Genomic DNA, 19444 nt, shown 5'->3' with positions numbered 1-19444 from the left:
CGATGGTATCGATTCAGTTTTGGTTTGGAGAAATGGAAAAACTGATGGTATTGATTCAGTTTGCAAAAGTGTTTTCATAAAAGTATTTCCATAAAAAAGCCATAAAAGTACTTTCAGAAAAGTGCTTTCGTAAAAGTATTTTTATAAAAGTACTTCCCTAAAAGTACATTTATAAAAGTGTTTTTATAAAAGTACTTTCATAATGTGATTTTATTAAAATACTCACAAAAGTACTTTCAAAAAAGTGCTTTGTAAAAGTACTTTTATAAAGTGCTTTCATAAAAATATTTTTGTAAAAGTGCTTTCATAAAATTTGAAAAAAAAATGACAAAATGCTTATTTAAGTGCTTATTGAAAAAAAAACTACTAAACACCCAATATGAAATAAGTACTTATTTTTTAGGGTAAATTACAAAGACCCCACTGTACTATGGGGTCTGTGACAATGACCCCCTATACTTTGTTTTGCTACAAAGACCCCCCTGTGCTGTGACTATGAGACAAAGACTTCACCTTAACTCAAATGATAGAATGCATTAAATTACTAAAATACCTTACTAAACTTTTTCTATTTTCTTTTTTTGCCCTTTTTCTCTTAAAATCTATTTAACCTATTGTTTTCCCTTTCTTCTCTTCTTTTCCCTCCCCTCACTTCTTTCTCTCTCCCAACTCTTCAAAATGAAAGGATGGAGGAAATCCATTTCTCATCTTCCCTTTCTTCTCTTCTCGGTCTTCTCTGTCTTCGATCTTTTCCTCATCCTCATCATCGACTTCTTCTGCTTCCATGGCAACCAGGAGAGGAAGAAAAAAAGGACGGAAGGACTTGTAGTTGACCGAGCCGAAGACTCTCCTCCTACAGCGCTTGCAGAGCCAGAGCCGGAGCCGCCTCCCCTGCAACACTTGCGGAGTTGGAGTCGGCATCACGTCCCTACCTAAAGACCCCGTCGCCGCTGCTAATCCTTCCTTTGCCATCAACAAGTCCTGCAACAATGGTAGCTACCGACGTTCTAGTTGGAAATCTAGAATTTCTAGGCATCTAGCCAACTACCAGTTAGGTTTCTAGTTAGAAATCTAGGTGGAATGACCATCTGAAGTTCCGAAGAGCTACAACCCAATAACTCAACTCATTGTTTTGGGTTAGATGGAAAAACAGAGTCCTCAGACAATTTACAAGGCTTAATGATGCGAAAGCCTAAACAATGAACAATACTACCAATTGTGAGTTGTAGAGAAGTAGGATGAAGAATTTAAGTGGTTAATTAAACTAACCTTGAATAGGAACTGCTACAATGTCTCTTGGATCAACTGTCACTTGTGGCAGGCCATTAATGGCCCACCAACTTTGCTACAGTCGTACCATACATCGCTCCGATGCTGCTTAAGCTCTCCCCTGCATGCACTAAATATGACAAGTAAACTGTGTAATGCCATTACTAGTGTTATTGAAGCATGTGCACGACAATGGAATTACAAGGCTTTGACCACCAGTCGTCGTCCCTGGCCATCAACCCATTAATGCTCCTGATCTGCTCTGCATTGGCCAGCCCACCATAACCAATCAATATTGACTCGATTGTGTCTGCAGCTCGAACCGTATAAGATGTCAATACGAAATGACGGATGTCATCCACACAGGAGCACGAAATGGGTATTCTGATGACAGAAATTTTGGGGAGGATTCGATTCTTAGGGAATGACATTGTTGGGTCAAGCGAGTTTGAGCCTAAGATGTCGAGTACATTTACTTGGAACCAAGATGCAATCTGAGAGCTTGGAGTCCCAAGGGAGGAGATAGGAGAGTAGAGAGGTACAGGAGTCAGAGGACTTACATGGTTCAATCACAAATTTTGCACAAGTTTTGGGAGGGAAGACAAGGAAGAGGGAGATGAGTAGAATAGCAAGTGGTTGCACTAGAATTCCCATCGTATGATCTCGTATCAGTGAGTGTCTCTCCTCTCTATAACTGTAATTCTGTAAATGGTTTCACAGATCTAAGAGAAGCAATGAATAGATGTATTGTGTTCATTGGTTTCCAAAGGCTCCACAAGGCATCGGAACGTTGTCCTCAGCTCAACCCAATCCGGCTTAATCTCAAAGTCATCGGGCAGTTAATACGTCTTTAGCATCTCAATAATCTCATCCCACATCCCTACTAACTCGAGCCTGGTCACATTGGCCAAGAAATCTTTCTCGCCTTCTTGGCGTTTGAAGGAATCGTAGTAGCCTACTCTATCTACCTCACATTTGAATCGATAATTGTAAGCTTCCTGAGAGCTATTTTGATTTTGCCACAGTTAGCCTCAATCTTTTGCATTTTTGGACGGGACGGGACGGAAGGTAGTATCCTAAGGTCGGGGAAGATGAATAGTGTTTTTCTCATCTAGTTATTATAAGGGTAGTATGGGGATTAAAAATATCATAATGGAATTTTTGGATGAAAGGTTAATGGAAAGGGGTTTTTGTCTCACGGTCATAGTATAGGGGGTCTTCGTCGCAAAATAAAGTAAAGTATAGGGGGGTCTTTGTCACAGACCCCATAGTACAGGGGGTCTTTGTAATTTACCCTATCTTTTAAAATAAGCATTTAAAAAAGTTGGATGCTGAAGAATAAACACTTATTTTAACATAAGCATTCCAAACATTAAGAGCTCTTATGATTACTCTGGAATAAAGCTTGACACCTACCTTGCATATAAAACTTGAGTCGAGATTTGGTGTGATACAAGTATGCAAACCTGGCTAGGTAACTAATCATGACTAATGAGTGAATAGGGGTGTAAATCGGGCTGGTTTAAGTGAACCCAGGCCCAAACCTAAATATTGGGTCTAAGGCTTGTGCCTAAATCAGACCTGAGGTCTAGCCCGATCTTTCCAGTCCAGGCCCACTTGAACTGAAAATTGGCATACTCTGGTCAGGCTTAGGCTTGGGTTGGTCATTTGGTTTTCTATTTCAAAACAACCACAAAGGGCAAAGGGCTCAAGTGGCCTATTAAGCCCAATGTATTAAAAAGCTGATAAAGTTATTTAGTTGTTTGGCATCGAAGTTGCAGATATAGCACCGTGTTTTGATGGTGATGCTGATATGTGGGTTGGAAGCACTGTTTTCTGAGAAAACGATGTCTTTTTTTTTTTTTTGTTTGGAAATGCTGCTGCCAGGTAGGACATTTTCTGGAGCAATTGCAACGTTTTTTGTTTGGTACGAATGCTCTAGGAAATGTTTTCAACACTGGTACTTATTACCCAATGCCACGTCATGTCCCTGTCACTGCCACCTGATGTCCTTGTAGGCAGCAACGAGCTGCAGCTCCAAGAAATGCCAAATTTGGTGTTGCTCCAAGCCACGCCTTCCCAATTTCCAAGGTGTGGCTTGGAGCACCGCTTTTTATGGAAAAACGGTTCCAAACAAGAAGGTGTTTCTTGGAGCACCATTTTTTCCGATGTGGCACTGATGTGTCACCGTTTTCTGGAGCAACGACATTGATGCCAAACAAACCCTTAGTATCATTGATGTAAACCTTTAACTAGGAATTTTGTATATTCTGCATATAAGCATTTTTGCAGTCAAACCGAGCCAAGCTGAATTTGAATTTTTGTATGTCTTGACTCGGTTCAACTAAAATACTATTAAGCTTAAGTTTGAGTCAAACTCTACTTCCTAGTTTGAGCTCGGTTCGACCAAATATTCAATGAGCTTGAAATCTAGAAAACAAATATTCAATGATGTAATTTGTGATTATGTAATTATATCACATTCATAATTTATAATTCTTAAAGTTTAAAACAGAACTAGGACTATATTAAACTCAACAACATATATACTTATTTAATGGGCACATCTATTAAAATAACTCCTAAGTCTTAGGAAATTGATTAACTCTATTGCTATGGTTTAAGAATTGCCTTAAAGTACTCCTAACTTTATTGACAATTGACTAAATCTTCCCTTGCCGTTCACATGTGATGCCATGCGACATATGGAATCTTTTTAAAACCCAATATTACCCTCTTGTAGTTGATTTTGTCCCCCATTATTCTTCAAATTTCAAAATAAAACTAACATCCACCTTGTAGACAAGAATACAACCTTAAACCTTTACTCACTTGAAGGTTAAGAAAATAAAATGGAATTTCTCCATCGTTTCTTGTGATATTGAAGCAGATGGACATGGAGCTAGTAAGAGCTAGGATGACATCCTCAAAATCTATTTTTTTGGGTGGGAGATGATCCCCCCTTGTTCAACTGTTCAGAGGTACTCGTAGCAATAAATGGAGATGATCCCATCTAGTTTTTGGGTTGTAGATGGTTTGTTGAACATCTCTATCCATTGGACAGCTTTGCCAATGGAGAAAGTTTACGATGAGGAGAAGACTGACAAGGTGTTATTGTTAAATCAAGACCATCAAGGTGTTTTTCAAATGTTGCAAGTTTATTTAAATGTTTCTTTTTGAAAATTTAAAGAAGAATGAAGGGTAAAATAGTCTTTTCATTAATAGATGCTAACAACAGGGAATATTTAGTCAATTGTCAGAAAATTTTGGGGTACTTTAAGTGAGTAAGTCAATTTACTAAAACTTAGGGGCAGTTTAAGAGATTTTCCCTTATTTAATTTGATTCTTAATGTTATGGAATAATTATTCAAAAAAAGATTCAATGGATAGACCCTGGAATTGACCCTAGAACCATCAAGGCTAGAACTAACCCTCCTATAAGGTAGGTTCCAAAAACCTCTAATTGACCCTTATACGGTAGGTTCCAAGTTCTTCTTTGAAAGGCATGTTTTCTCTTATTTGGTTTGAATTTTTTCTTGGACTTTATCAAATGCTTCTCAATTCTAATTTTTATAGTATTTCTAAGATTTATACATTTTTTCCTTAGGACCCATTTATTTCTAGAATTCTGAACCCGGGGGAGGAAAGTCTATCAACGGGATTGTGGTTTCCATTGACCGCTTTTTCATGCTCATTTTTTGGATTCATGTGGGACCTGTTGCTTTGTTGGGTAAATGGTACTCATCTTCCCACCTAGGGGAAAATTGATAAAAAATGTGTTGGGACAATTTTGGCCATATAATGACTTTTTGTGGATAAAAAAGTCATTGTCTAATTTATTTTGGAATCAAAAGAGCAAAAGTAAGTGTTTCCTAGGTAATACTCACCCTAGTAAGTTCACCTATTTGATGGTTACCTCTCACAACCTCCTTCCAAATACCCTTCATGATTTTTCCACAATCTTTAATGGGTAGACCAAATATTCTCAATCTAAAATGCCTTTTAATTATTCCTCTAACTAGCTCAAACACCATTGGCTAAATAATCAAAACTACCTTTGATGAATCATGTTATCATCCTTAAAATAAAATCTCCACCAACTGTTACATAGATCCAAATCAAGCCTTTCCTTGACATTGCCCAAACCATTCCTTCTATTACTATTCTAACAAGGACCATAGCAAGTCACTTCTTCCAAACTACAAACATTGATCATATCTTTATTTCTAATAAAATCCAACTTACTTGGCCACTTCCACACCCCTTATCCTCCTTGTATGGGATAAAATATTCATGTCCCCAAAGCACTTACCCGTTTACCATTCTGCACCTGGTTTTGCACTTCCAAGTTCCAATGAGAGGCTACCCCGTTTCTATACTTTTTGTGGATTGATTAGACATGCATGAAAACCGAGCCATGCGTGCAAAGAGAAGCATAAATATAATGGTTCCAGAGTATTAAGGAAATGCAAGTTACCAATGGAGGTTCTCACCCAAGTTTAGAATTTACCAATGGTGGTTCTCGCTCAAGTTTAGAAGTTACCAATGGAAGCTCTCACCCATGTTTAGAAACAACTAAATAGGGAAAAACCATTTAAGAAATATTATACATAGGTAATTGCCTATTCTCTTCTTGCTTTTCATTATTATTTTATTCTTTTGTGTATATATATATATATATTGTACCCTAAACACCTTGGTTGATATATACAAGGAATACAAATTCTTACATTGTTTAGAATTGCTCTCGTTCCTTCTTTAACTTGGTATTAGAGCCAAGACTTGAAGGTCCACTATGGCTGCAAACAGTGCTGATTTGTTTGAAGTTGTGAGCTCTAATTTGTTTGACCTTCAGAACATGACCACTAAGGTGGCCATGAACTCTATTCCCAATATGTCTCCTTATCTCACCATCAAGTTGCCTTCGAGTGAACCAGTTCATGTGTCGTCCTGGTCCGTTCGTGCAGGCCGGTGGGTTGCGGCGAATGGACCCATTGGATCACCCGACGTCATTTCATTTCCTTGAGGCTGGGCATCAGTTGGCAGATGCCGTTTCATCTCCCCGAAGCTAAGCATCAGTCAAGCATCATTTCGTCTCCCGAGGTCAAGCGACGGGTGTCACATCCTGGATGGGCAGCGGAGGCAGGAGACTAGCAGCCATTGGATTAGGCATGATCTGAGTTGTCTATTCTCTTATAAATAGAGGACACAGTTGTGGTTGTTCCATCATTTGTCTCTAGGCGCTCTTGTTATCGAGTGAATTGCTCCTAGACCTTTGACAACAAACTTCATCTTTTCACTTTTTTCCTCCATCTTCTAGGTAATTCCTTGAAAACATGTCTTTTTTCGACTTTGGTCCTAAGTGCTATGAACTTCCAAATGGTTCAGAGGGGAGCTCTTCTCCTCTCTCTTCCTTGGGTCCTCTAGCTGTTGTTCCCTTTAGGCAGGTGATGATAGTGCTAAGGGAAAGAGTAACCTTTGGGGGTGCCACCGAGGCAATGACTCTCCCCATGAGAGTGCCGCATCAGTATCGCCGAGGGAGCCCGAAGGGTCCTCATAGGTCGAGGGGGAGCTAGTCCCAGAGACCATCCTGGGACCTGTGGCTGGGAGCGCTGCCTGAAGGGTGGCCACAGCTGACCTCCCACGCTCGGAGTTCGATAGCTCCTTAGAGGTGGACCAGGTCAAGTATTTAGCCAGGAGGTTCCACATACCTTAGTCATACAGACTTAGGGTTGCTAGCATCGACAAGCGACCGTGTTGCCCTAATGAGGGGGAAATCTGCATATACAAGCATTTTTTGGAGTCTGGCCTTAGGTTTCCCCTTCTTCCTTTAATCTCTGAGTTGTTGGAGTGGTATGACATCACTATCAGCCAGCTCATCCCCAACGCCCTTAGGACCATTATAGCCATGATAGTTTGGGCTTGGCTTCGGGATGTGCAGTTGAGTCAAAGAAGTTTTATGCCATGTTTGTACCGAGGAAGCATGTTTCCGAGGCCAGTATGTACTACTTCCATCATCGGAGGGGAAGACCAGTTTACAACCCTTCGTTCATCCATGGTTGGAAGGACAAGTATTTTTATGTTTCTTGCCCCGAAGGTTGGAGGTTCAGGTCAAGGTGGGGAGAGGCCAGTGTAGTAGTTGACAAGTGTCCCCCTCCACTCCGGGACGAGGAGGCCACTAACGTAGGCCACCTACTTGGGATGGGGACAATCCAAGCCGAGCCATTGGTGGGGAGGAGGTTCTATTAGTGTTTGTGGGGCTCAGCCTAGCCCCCCTCGATAGGAGAGGTCCAATAGTTCCTTAACACGTTGCTCCTCGTCCTTGTTCTATGATGTGTAGCTCATTGTGACACTAGCAAGTGCACTAGCCGTTCAAGTAATAGAGTAGTGAGTAGAGTATCGTTCCCATGAGGACTTATGTAGCAACTACTAGTAATAAATCAATTTATTGTTATCTCATCAGCCGAAATGTAAAACTAATGAAAAACTGAAATTAAAACTACAAAGTTATTTTTAACACATTGGACCAAACACCTTGTATACAAGTGAGGAGACAAGCTAAAGATGTGTAGAAAAATAAATTCAGCAACTAGTTTTCTAAGCAATTCGAGTAGAATAGGATTCAGCCTTGGTTTGGTGAAATCTCAAAGCAATGAATAACTTCTCTCGAGCACATGTTCAATCTATGCATGAGTGACGGTTTTTCTATCTCTAGCAAGAATCTAATCCCCATGCATGCACTTAGATTTAGCAATTCTAGGGCTTCATTTCAGTTAGATGATCATCAACTCAACTAAATGAACACCAACCGAATTGTGCAAGTTATCTCTAACCTTGCACTCAATTCGGCTCTTGATTGGTAGATATGAATTCTTAGAGTTTTTCTCAAGCACTCTAGGAATTCCAAGAAAGAGGAACAATTCGGCCAGACTGAATTAAAGCTACTAAAATTCTTTCTCAAGTAATTCAGGTATTACAAGTTCATGATCAGAAATCATAGATCTGATTTTAAAGAATAGCAGTTCGGATCTCACTATTTCATGATCTGAATTTACAGATCTGAGATTGGAAAATAGCAATTCAGACCTTGTAAATTCATGATCTGAAATTTCAGATTTGAGATTTCAGACTAGCAGTTCGACCAACAATCCACAATTAAAATTCCAAATAAGAAACTTCAAGATTGAATCCACTTTACTCGAATGAACTTAGAAAACAAATTACAGAATTGAATTTACATAAAACAAGCTTTGATTACAGCAAGAAAGGAAAATTTGATGGAGAAATTACATAAATCTTAGCTGAATTCGATTACCAAATGGTGCAGAAATCAAGTGAGGATGAAACCTTGATCTCCAATTGCTTTCTCCCTCTTTGAATTCATCTTCTTCTTCTCTTGAAGTTGCTTGTTCCTCCTCTCTTCTCCTCTCTTGCGCCTATCTCTCTCTCTTTTTCTCTCTTAGAACAAGAGCTCAAGGAGAGTTTGAAATCAGATGTTGGACCCCTTTTCCCTTGGCTCTCTTCTCCTTTTATAGCTTTCTCATCAGCCCCTTTCCTCCTCTAGAAAGTTCTCTCCTCTAGAAAGTTCTATAGTGCAGTTCTGGATAGTTCAGGCTCGATTTTGACCCTAATTCAGTATGTGTTTATCAAAACTCAAAACATGAAAGTTCTATAGCCTTTCTTTATCTTTCCAACTCATCTTGAATCATCTCCATCGAAGTCCACATGAGAGAGTCATGCCCAAATTACTATTCGGTGCTGAAATTATCCAGAATAACCTAATTAACCTTGTTTTTCACTTAACGCCTCTTTTCTCTCTTCTAGAAACTTTCCCACCTTTAGGCTCCTTAGGCTGCACTTTGGGCTGCTCTTGATCTGAAAATGGGCCTCATTATTGCTGGGCTGGATAGGCTCCATTGGAGAGCTTCGGTTGTGCTCTCTCTTTGGGCTTTCCCAAAGAGTGCAGCATGGGCTGCATGGGCCGAATGGCCCTCCTTTGACCTCTCAGTTGGGCCTTATTCCCAGCTGGGCTGTATCACCTTATATTTGGCCTCCTTTAGCATGATTTTATGATCTTTTTCCCTAGACTTGTCCCCTATGACAATTTCCTGAAATCAAGCTAAATTGGGGTAAGAATTCACACAAATCAGCATCAAAACCATGCATAAACACCAGAATTTATATGTAAATTGTACATACAGACACCAAAAAAATGTTTATAGAGTGTGCTCGTGCCAAGCAGAAGTAGCGAGTGAACTAGAAGGCGGGCTCACAGACACCATAGAGGCCCGTCGAGGGCTTGCTCGCGAGGAACGAGTGGGCGCCTGCCCCCACCAAGGGGATAGCTTCACAACAGGTCCCCACCACAGGGGAAGCTCCAAAGGTCCTTGCTAAAGAGACAACTCCACAAGTCCTAGCCAAAGGGAAGGGGCCAGCCGAGGTCACGAAGAAGCCAATCGAGGTTGCAAAGGAGCATGCCAAGGGGGCTGAGGTGGGTAGGAAGGTGACCCACAACAAGCATCCTATCGGGGACTTCACGATGAAGGGTCCTCCTGCCAAGGAGCATTACGTGGGGCCCTCATCTGCCCCCATATCGGCACAAGAGCTCGCCGAAGGGGCCGAGCACTATTCCAAGGTCTTCCACCCTCGATAGTCAGTTCGCAAGGGGGACTTTATCACCGAGGAAGGGGCTAGCCAGGCCCTGGTGAGCGGGGTGATTCTCTCAAGAGATCACTTCCGGATGATGCAAAGCTCATTGCGAGCCATCTCTGACAAGGGGATGCACCACTTGGCTGAGGTAAGCTTTTTGTATTCATCGCAACGTTCTTTTGTTTTTCTTTGTTGTAGCTTTTGCTGATGGTTCTCACTGCATGCCTGTCTTCACTTCGTCGTCTGGGGGACCGGATGAGCCTCAACCTAGCCCACTTGGACAAGCTCGAAAAGGACTAATGTCAAGATCGAATCTTGACTTCTCCCACAACTGGAGATCAAACTGGCAAATAGGGCGGAAAGAACAGGGAGGCGGCAAGAAAGAATTTTACAGGGATGCTTAATTCTTCATTCTTTTTTTTTTTCAGCACTAAAGAAGATCTGAATGAATCATTTTCAAGGCTGTCGCCCTCCTTCTTTTGTTAACCTAAAAGATCAGCTCCTAATCCAATCAGGAACTGCTTATCCAAATCATATTTGAGTCAGCCTTATCTTTAGGTGATAAGGATAAACCCTTATGTTATCTGAAGAATAGATCAGTTTTCTCCTAATCTCATTAGGAGGTTTCTAGATCTGAATCACATTCAGATCTGTACTCTCTGAGTGGATAGGGTCAAGACCCAATCCTATCATTTAATCCATCTCAGAATTCGCTCCATAATTAACTAATTAAATAGCCCAATTTGAAATGGGCTTTAAGCGCATTAAGCTTATGTGCTCACTTAACCTTCCTAACTGCTGCCCAGTTGGGCTTCCTTGTATGGCGTGGGACCCAAGCATTGATCTACACATCAGCCACATGGGTTCGGCCCACCTTTGTTACAAGGCCTGGTCGAATACACTGTTATGGACAGTGCACCCCCTGAAACCCATCAAATGGGCTCTATGGGCCCAACACTTACCCTAAGTGGTCCGTAGGCCAAGTCACCTTGTAACACCCAGGGACTGTGGGCAGATGCAAGATTAGCCCATCAGGTATTATCCTCAATGGTCTTATACTTAACCTCTCAGCCCATAATGATCATACACTGCCCGACAAGAGAGGACCTCTCCCTCGGTTGCAAGGAACAGTGTTGCACTCTCTGTTTATATGGATCTCAGGAATTAAATCCTTCTTGCAAACATTTTAGAAACCATCAAATATATACTTTTATATCTCATATAAAATATATTTTGCAAAACAAATCTCAACGATTGAAATCGGCTGCTGGCAGTCTTGGTTTCCATCAGTGAGAGTGCATCCCCGATCATTACCTTTGTCCGACAAAGGGGCTGATCCTGTCACTATGATCACCCACTCAGATGAATTCTCAGACTGTCCCAACATACCCAGGTTTTGACCCCCGCTAAGGGTCTCACTGATTGGTATATCAAAGACAGCCCAATCCGACACCTAGTGTAGTATCATAATAGAGTCTAGGGGTCGGGTGTAACTTTCCAGTTTTGCCCATCAATCTCCAAGGTGTAGGGCAATACTAGAAATCTTGTCCATTTCATATATTCAATTAATCCTACACTGTATGTGCCCAGGGTCTCACCCTGGCAGCTGAGACCGGCCACCTCAACCGACTTGGTGGCACCACAGTGTCAGCCTTGTCAGGATAGGTCTCCACAGACCGACCCACTGGCTGTGAACATTCTAAACTAACACGAGTCTCACTAAATGTCTAGTTTAAGGGTATTACACAGAAACATACCAATGGAACATGAAACAAATATGCACTTTTATTCATTTACAATAAACTCATAAAGTACATCATTCTGATTGAATCTAAGGGCATACAAAACTGTCTAACAATGCCACGGATACACTGCTATATATCCATAGTAGCTTATAAATTAATCTATAGTGGAAAAAATAAATACCACTATAGACCTTTTTGTTGTAGTGCATTAATGCATGGTTTTAAAAGTCAACCTAGAAATGGAACCGCTATAGCCACCAGTTTCTAGGTTATTGATTCGACCATCTAGGTCAAACGGTTCAAGTGGTTTCATAGATTATCCTTTAGATTGGAATATTAGAGTAAATATATCATTACTTTATGAGAAATGAGAGAAATAGATGGCTATCCTTTGAGAAAGAAGGAAATGAAGGAAGGAGAAAAAGGAAAGAAAGGAAAGAAGAAGAAGAAGAAGAAGAAGAAAAAGAAGAAGAAGAAGAAGGAGGAGGAGGAGGAGGAGGGTGCGACTTTCATTGGAGATCATGATGGTGACGGTAAGGGTGGTGACAACAAAAATGGCAGAGGCAACCTTTTGGATCTCTCTATGATCTGACATTTTAGATCTGAGATCTTGTATCTTGTTTCTCTTTGTGTCTTTCATTTCTTTCCTCTCTCTCTCTCTCTCTCTCTCTCTCTCTCTCTCTCTCTCTCCTCTCTTTGTGATTTTGGCAAGGTTCAAAGTATCGGAAACACTAAGTGTATCGGAAAGGCAATTTAAAGAAACATATCGGGATACGCCTTGGATACACATGCATATCGGAGAAAAACTAAGATATGTATAGGTACACTTGGAAACACTATAAATACTTTAATAAATCATAAAAATACATCAATAACACTAAATATAAGACCATAATGAGGTGTATATACATTAAATTAACATATTATACAGAAAAGTACAAATAAGCCTAATGCAGATTTTTGAATTCTATTGTAAATCTATAAACATTCAAAATGTCAAAAACCCCCCACTCTATACACAAATTCCCTCCTGTGAATTGGCATCAATTCCAAGTTAGCACCCACCCCAACTGTACTTTGGGCTTAAAGATTCCGACCCTAGGCTGAATCTTCCTTCTCCCTACATTTTAATGCTTTTATGAAGAAATATATTGTATTTAATTATAATTTCATTAAAACATGCATTGGCACAAATTATAAGTGAAAATATAATCAATAATCACTTATTATTTGTTTCCAAAAATTATAAAAAATAAATAAACATTATATAATATATTCAAAAAATAGTTATCAAAGAAAAAATTTCAATTGCTTTATTGATATGATAGATCATCCATAGAATTATAATATATTCAACCATTGTGATCAAAGGATAAAATATAACTAATTAATTATTTTTTTAATTATAAAAATATATTAACTAAGAAATTTCAATTGGTCTATGGATATGATAGATCATTCATAGAATTATAAATATTCAATTGTTGTGATAAAATGATAAAATATAATTAATTATTATTTATTTTTTTAATTCTAAAAATATAAAAAATCAAAAAAATACTAAAGAAGAAATTTCAATTGCTCTATGAATATGATAGATAAATCCATAGATCTAAAACATATTTAGTCTTTATAGGCAGAGAAAAATTACATTTTCAAATTTTGATTAATTTATATTTTTCCCAAATATCTTCATGAAATTTCCATAAATTTATTAATAACACAAAAAATTATGATTTTTAATGTAAGAAAGGTAGATCAACATAAATTTAAACATTCAAGAAAAAAAAGAAATCACAAGATATTATAAAAAATTAAAAAAACTTATTTTTGCCATCTTTTTTCAAAATTTGAAAAAATTAACAATTCACACTCGTTTCTTACAATTTTTTGCAAATCTAACACTCTAGGAATGAGGTTTGGAGTTTTAGAGTCATTTAGGGGTGAAAGAAGGCTTATTTTTGGGAAAAGAAGCTTGTTTTTCCCCTTTATTATTTTTTTTCAGTTTTTGGTCGTATCTTTTTTGTCGATATGCTATTGATACACCCCCAATATGCCCTTGATACGCCGCTAATATGCCCCTATATGGGTCCGGTACATATGAAAAAAAGATGAGACGTTTGATTTCCATGCGTATCCCGTATATGCTTTTCAAAGATACGATATGATATGGTTGGGCGTATCGTATCGAAATTTTAAACCTTGCATCTTGGTCATCTCAGATTTGAGATCATTCTCATCTTAGTCTCTCCCCATCTCTTCTTAATAGGGGTGTAAACGGATAAAAGTCAAAGTGGATCAAGCAATATCTGAATTCAAATCCAATAAGAAATTTCAATATCCGAATTTGGTTTGATATTCGATACAAAATTATTGAAAATATATTGATAATGAAAACACAATAAATATAATAAGTACAATAAATTAAATGTAAAGAGTTAAATAACAATAATTTAATATCCAATATTTATTGAAAATTTTCTGTTAAATAACAAAATAAAATATATTTGGACATAATTATTAAAAATATATTTATCACAAAAAATAATAAATAATTACTGAAAATTCAATAAATATCAAATTTTTAGAAAATTATATATTTTTTTAGAATTAACAGTTTATATAATTAGAATTAGTTATTTACAAAATTATTTAGTTATTTAAATAATATCATTATTCAAATTTTAAAATATTAATTATTTATTGAATGTAATAATCAATAAAATTATAATGTATACTATTATTACATAATTTCATTATTAATTTTGTACAATATTAGTTTGTTATTAATTTGAATATAGTGTTATAATTATTTTTCTAATTTCATAAATTTTTAAATTTATTACATAATTTCATTATTTTAATTGTTTTAAATCTTGTTATGTTAAATATTTCATTATTTAAATATTTAGTTGCTTAAATATTTAAATAGTATATAAAATATTTCAAAATTTTTGTTATTTGAGTTTTATAATTATTTATCAATTTTTAATCTTTTTTATTTAAGATACTTAGTTATTTGAAATATTTAAATAAGATTTGTCTGGTCCAAAATTTGTTCATTCGCCTCTTCAACATCAGATCCTTGAATGATTTTTGGAGACTTTAAAGCTCTCACCGGGGCTTTGGAGAAACAAGGAGGTAGACCACCCAATAATTCTATGGCATCCCAATTCAAACAAATGGTTAATTCTATTGGTCTCATAGATTTGGGATTCTCGGGTCCAGCTTACACTTGGTCGAATAAACTTTCCATATTGGTCAGTCTGGATTATCATCGTAGGAGGATTTCTAATTGCCAAAGATTTGAGGCCTTCTAGACCAGGTGTCATGGCTATCATGATGAACTCAAGCTTTGTATGAACTTAAGCTTTGTTGGAAGTTGGAACAAGGTATATGAACTTGGGCTTGGTTATGAACTTGGGCTATCGGATTGGATGGTGTGATCGTTCGAACTGAACTATCGGCCTATTCTGATAAAAAAATAAAAAATTACAAAAAAATGATCAAACCGTTCGAACGGTTAATCATTCGGGCCAGCGGTTTGCTGATTAAAATCAATGGTTTTTGAAGAAATTCTAATTTTGGGAAAGCCAAAACCGGTAACCTAACCGGTTTTCGGTTTTTCCAGTCCAACCATCTGGTCCCATCCGGTTTTGAAAACCTTGCTGATAAGTGTAAGCATTTGATTTCTCATCTTCAAAGCTGGAGTGTTTACACAGTGATAGCCAAGATACTTGCAAATAGGCTGAGGCCTTTGCTCCAAAAAATCATCTCTCCTTTTCAGAATGCCTTCCTTCCTGGTAGACGTATTCTTGCAGCTGGGGTTTGTTGGATCAAAAGAGATGGGTCAAAGGTTCAAATGTTTCATGACCCCTGGGTTCCCTCTATTCAAGGATTTCGACCTTCACATCATCTTGATGACCCAGATTCTTCTACAGTGAACTCCTTGTTTGCCAATGAAGGTTGAGATTGGGACCACACCAAAGTTATGGAGCTTTTTGACAATTTAAGCACTGATTACATTTACAAGCTTCCTCTATTACAGTTTGAGACCACTGAACCAGATTTCCTTGTATGGTTACTCAAGTCTGTTTACATAGAATTGATTAATTAAAGCGGATCAAGTTCATTTTACCGGTGCACATTCTGTTCTATGGAAGAAGCTTTGGTCTTGTAAATTTCTACCACCCCGTGTGATTACTTTTATGTGGAGATGCATGTCTAACTCTATCGATTGGTGCAGTTATGGCAAAACGAAGCATTGGAATTGATCCTGCTTGTCCACTTTGTTCAGAAGAGGAGCCGTTAGAACATTTGTTTCTTTATTGTTCTGTATCTAAGGTTATGTGGTGGGCCTCCAATATTTCTCTGAGATCTGAGAACATTTCTGGACCCTTAATTAAATGGTTATTCCATTGGCTTTCCCTCGCTAATGTTACTGATGCAAAGGCCCATTCTACATTTGAAGAAATATCTGTAATCATGTGGCAACTTTGGAATCATATTTCTACACACCCATCCTCCATTATTTTAGCAGCCATTGTCTATGTTGAATGAGTATATATAGGGAGTTTGTCCCAAACTCGACCCCTTCGACCTCTACCTCCTCTATAGATATCAGATCCGGGGAACCTCCTCCTCATGGTGTGGTGAAAATGAATGTGGATGCTGCAACTACTCCTTCTTACTCTGGAATTAGTGTTGTTTGCCCTGATTCCTTTGGTAATCAAGTGGCTAGCCTAGCGGCTTGTATTCCTCAGTGCTTTTCTCTTGTAGGGGAATCTCAAGCTCTTCTTTATGGACTCAAATTGGCCATGTCGCTTGGTCTCCGAAAAATCATCTTAGAAGGAGATGCTATGAAACCTATCCAGTGACTCCCTGTTGGAGGAATCTTCTCTCTCACCATGGTCCATACACACATATATCATGGACCGAAGACAACTTCTCCTCTGCTTTAATTCAGTCTTGGTTTATCATGTCAAGAAGAACTTCAACCGTATTGCTCATAAACTTGCTAAAATTGGTGTCAATGGTCATTACTTTTGGGTGGGTGACACTCCCTCTTGTATTTCTCTTCCAAGGTTCAAGTATCAACACGTATCGGCCAATACGTATCGTTCTGGGACCTCTCTGGTACGCCCCTATAGTGGGTGTATCGAGGGTCTGACCGGTTCAGGGGGTGGAGGAGCCTAAACTGGCTCCCCTGAATCGGTTTTGAAAAAAAATAAAAAAAAAAAACAAAAAAAGGTATTGATATCGCCTGATACGCCCCTACCGACGTATTGGGTGTATTGATATTTTGAACCTTGTTCTCTTCTGCTTAATTCTGATTTGTCTCCCAGTGAGACTACTCTAAACCAAAATTTTATAGGTGAATGAAAGTTTGCTTCAGGCCTTTCCAACTCAAAAAAAAAAAAGATTTTGTTTTTTAATGTTAGGTTTCTATTATTTGAGTTATATTTAAATTGAATAATCCGAAATATCAAATTTATATTTTTACTACATAATTTCATGATGAAATTTTTAAGAATATAAAATTATTAATAATATGAATTTTACTAAATATATTATAATTAATTTGATTTTAATAAATATTTTAAATTTATTATATAATTTTGTTAGAATATTTAAATAATTTTTAAATTTCTAATTCAAACATTCTTTAAATAGATGTTAATAAAAAGTGAGGGAGATGATAAATAGAAATAAGAGATAATTTAGGAAAGAAACTCTCTACTAAATTAGAGATAATTTAAGAGATCAATACAAATTAGAGATAATTTAAGAGAAAGTGGGGGAGGTAATATAGGAGAAATTTTAAGAAAGGATATGGGAATGTGAGAGAGAGAGAGAGATTTTAGGTAATTTTTATAGGGAAAAAAGTATCTCATTGGTTGTTTCAAAAATGACAGAATAAAAATATAAAAAATTCAAAAAAAAGGAGAAAAAAAATTCTATATACTAACCACACTCCAGCATGGAATGGAACAGAGAGATCTCAAGTGCCATTTTTGAGCTAGCAAATCATGGCTGTTAAGTGAATGAATTACTCTCTAGGATTCCTAATACTGAGTGAGGGATGTGGTTTGCATTTTACAAGTGATGCCAGAGAAATTGGTCTTTTCTCGTTTTTGTTGATGTGAAACCCAGAGTAGTTGGTCAGGTTGCAGATGATCCAATACCACTTGGTAACTAACTCTGTTCAACGGGTATTTGTGGAACACGTGCTAACTAGATTGATGGATTAATTCTTCTGAAAAAATGCATCTGGAATACGTATACAGGGTTACTGTTTAACCAATTCTTCTATCTCGATCATCCTGAATTCCAGGTTGAGAGTTTATTATTTCACAACACCAACAGCCATGGCAAAGGAAGAAATTTATTATAAATGATTTACAATTTCAAAATTTGAAGATTATAATTGAACTTTTGAAGGATGGATCATGGAATAGCCTTTTTTGCCTTCAAATTGTTTGACAATTTTGGCTATCATTGTCCTTATTCCACTCTGAAACAAATGGGTATAAGACTAACTATATATACAGAAGCTGGATTTAAGTGCAAAAAATGCTTAGTACTCAACATGTCCCTGTCCCCTGCAACTCTGAATTCTTAATGCTGTGTTTGGTTGCACTGCAATTTTATTTGCATTAATACAAATGCATGAAAGTGCCAATGAAAAAAAGTGTTAATTTTTGTTTAACTTTGTGTTGGGTTTTATTTTATTTTGTTTCATGTCTTAATTTATTTCATTTGTATTGCAATCAAATAAAATAAGATATAGATAAAATTTAATTAGAATTTACGGTACTTAAATAATTTGCACTGTCATAATTTTACATTAATACAAATTTATTTACATTGCAATCAAATACAGAAATTTAGCATCAATCCCCGGGCAGAATTCTGTGGAGTGGAGTGAACTATAAAAACCCCTATAAGAAAACATTGATGATTTCTCACAAAGAAATAAATTCCAGATTTACTTGGTGGGGTATGGGGACTAGAAAATCTTGGTAGTAGGTGAACATTCTCATTCACTAAAAACAATGGAGCGAAGTTTCTACGATGCAACAATATGTTGAATTATATTGATGATTAATGGAACTTAAGAAGCTTGAGGAAAAAACATTAACAATGTCGGTGCAATAATCTTCTCCCTTGATTTTTCTTTCTGATGTAGAATGACATATTATATTAATTATTTTTTTATAAAAAAATATATATTACATTATATACTGTTTGGCAAGTTCTTTTAAAGGTCCATTTGGTTCATAATCGGAATCAAAATTTGAAACTTTTGGAATTGGAATTAGAATGGAAATGAAAATGAGATTTCATTCCCAAGGAGGGGCAGGGAATGGCCATTCCCTCAAATGGGGGAATGCCATCCCAGCAGGAATGAGAATGGTATTTCAATTCTGTCCAACCAAACAGTTGGAATTAAAATAACCCTTTCGATTTCGATTCTAGATCCCTATTCCCATGAACCAAACGGGGCATAAAAAAATCTTCTAATATCCTAGATGGTTAAGGAGCCTTGGGGGTCTTGTCTTTAGAGACAAAGATCATTTGATAAATAGTTTAGTTTACCAAGTTTTTAAAACCTCATTCGGAGATTATTTATCATGCAAAAAAGACCAAAAAAAACTTCGTTGGATGCTTCCTAAAATTTGGCATTTTTTTTTTTTTTTTTTATCTTTTTAAGATCTTTCTGCACACTTCTGCTGTCTAGAAGGCCAATTTTCGGTCTTCTGATTGACAAACGCCACCTT

At 37.3% G+C, this 19444-nt stretch overlaps 1 pseudogene; it reads right to left on the bottom strand.

Moving 5' to 3' along the window:
• Positions 1-648: 648 nt before the first annotated feature.
• Positions 649-1923, bottom strand: LOC148855610 (lysM domain-containing GPI-anchored protein 1-like; annotated as a pseudogene).
• Between the last annotated feature and the right edge of the window lie 17521 nt (positions 1924-19444).

This window comes from Nelumbo lutea, chromosome 4 (genome assembly GCF_056320005.1).
Source record: "Nelumbo lutea isolate HS-2025 chromosome 4, American lotus-T2T, whole genome shotgun sequence".
Classification (NCBI taxonomy): domain Eukaryota; kingdom Viridiplantae; phylum Streptophyta; class Magnoliopsida; order Proteales; family Nelumbonaceae; genus Nelumbo; species Nelumbo lutea.
The sequence above is the reverse complement of the archived record's forward strand: the minus strand, read 5'-3'. Positions and strand labels throughout refer to the sequence as shown.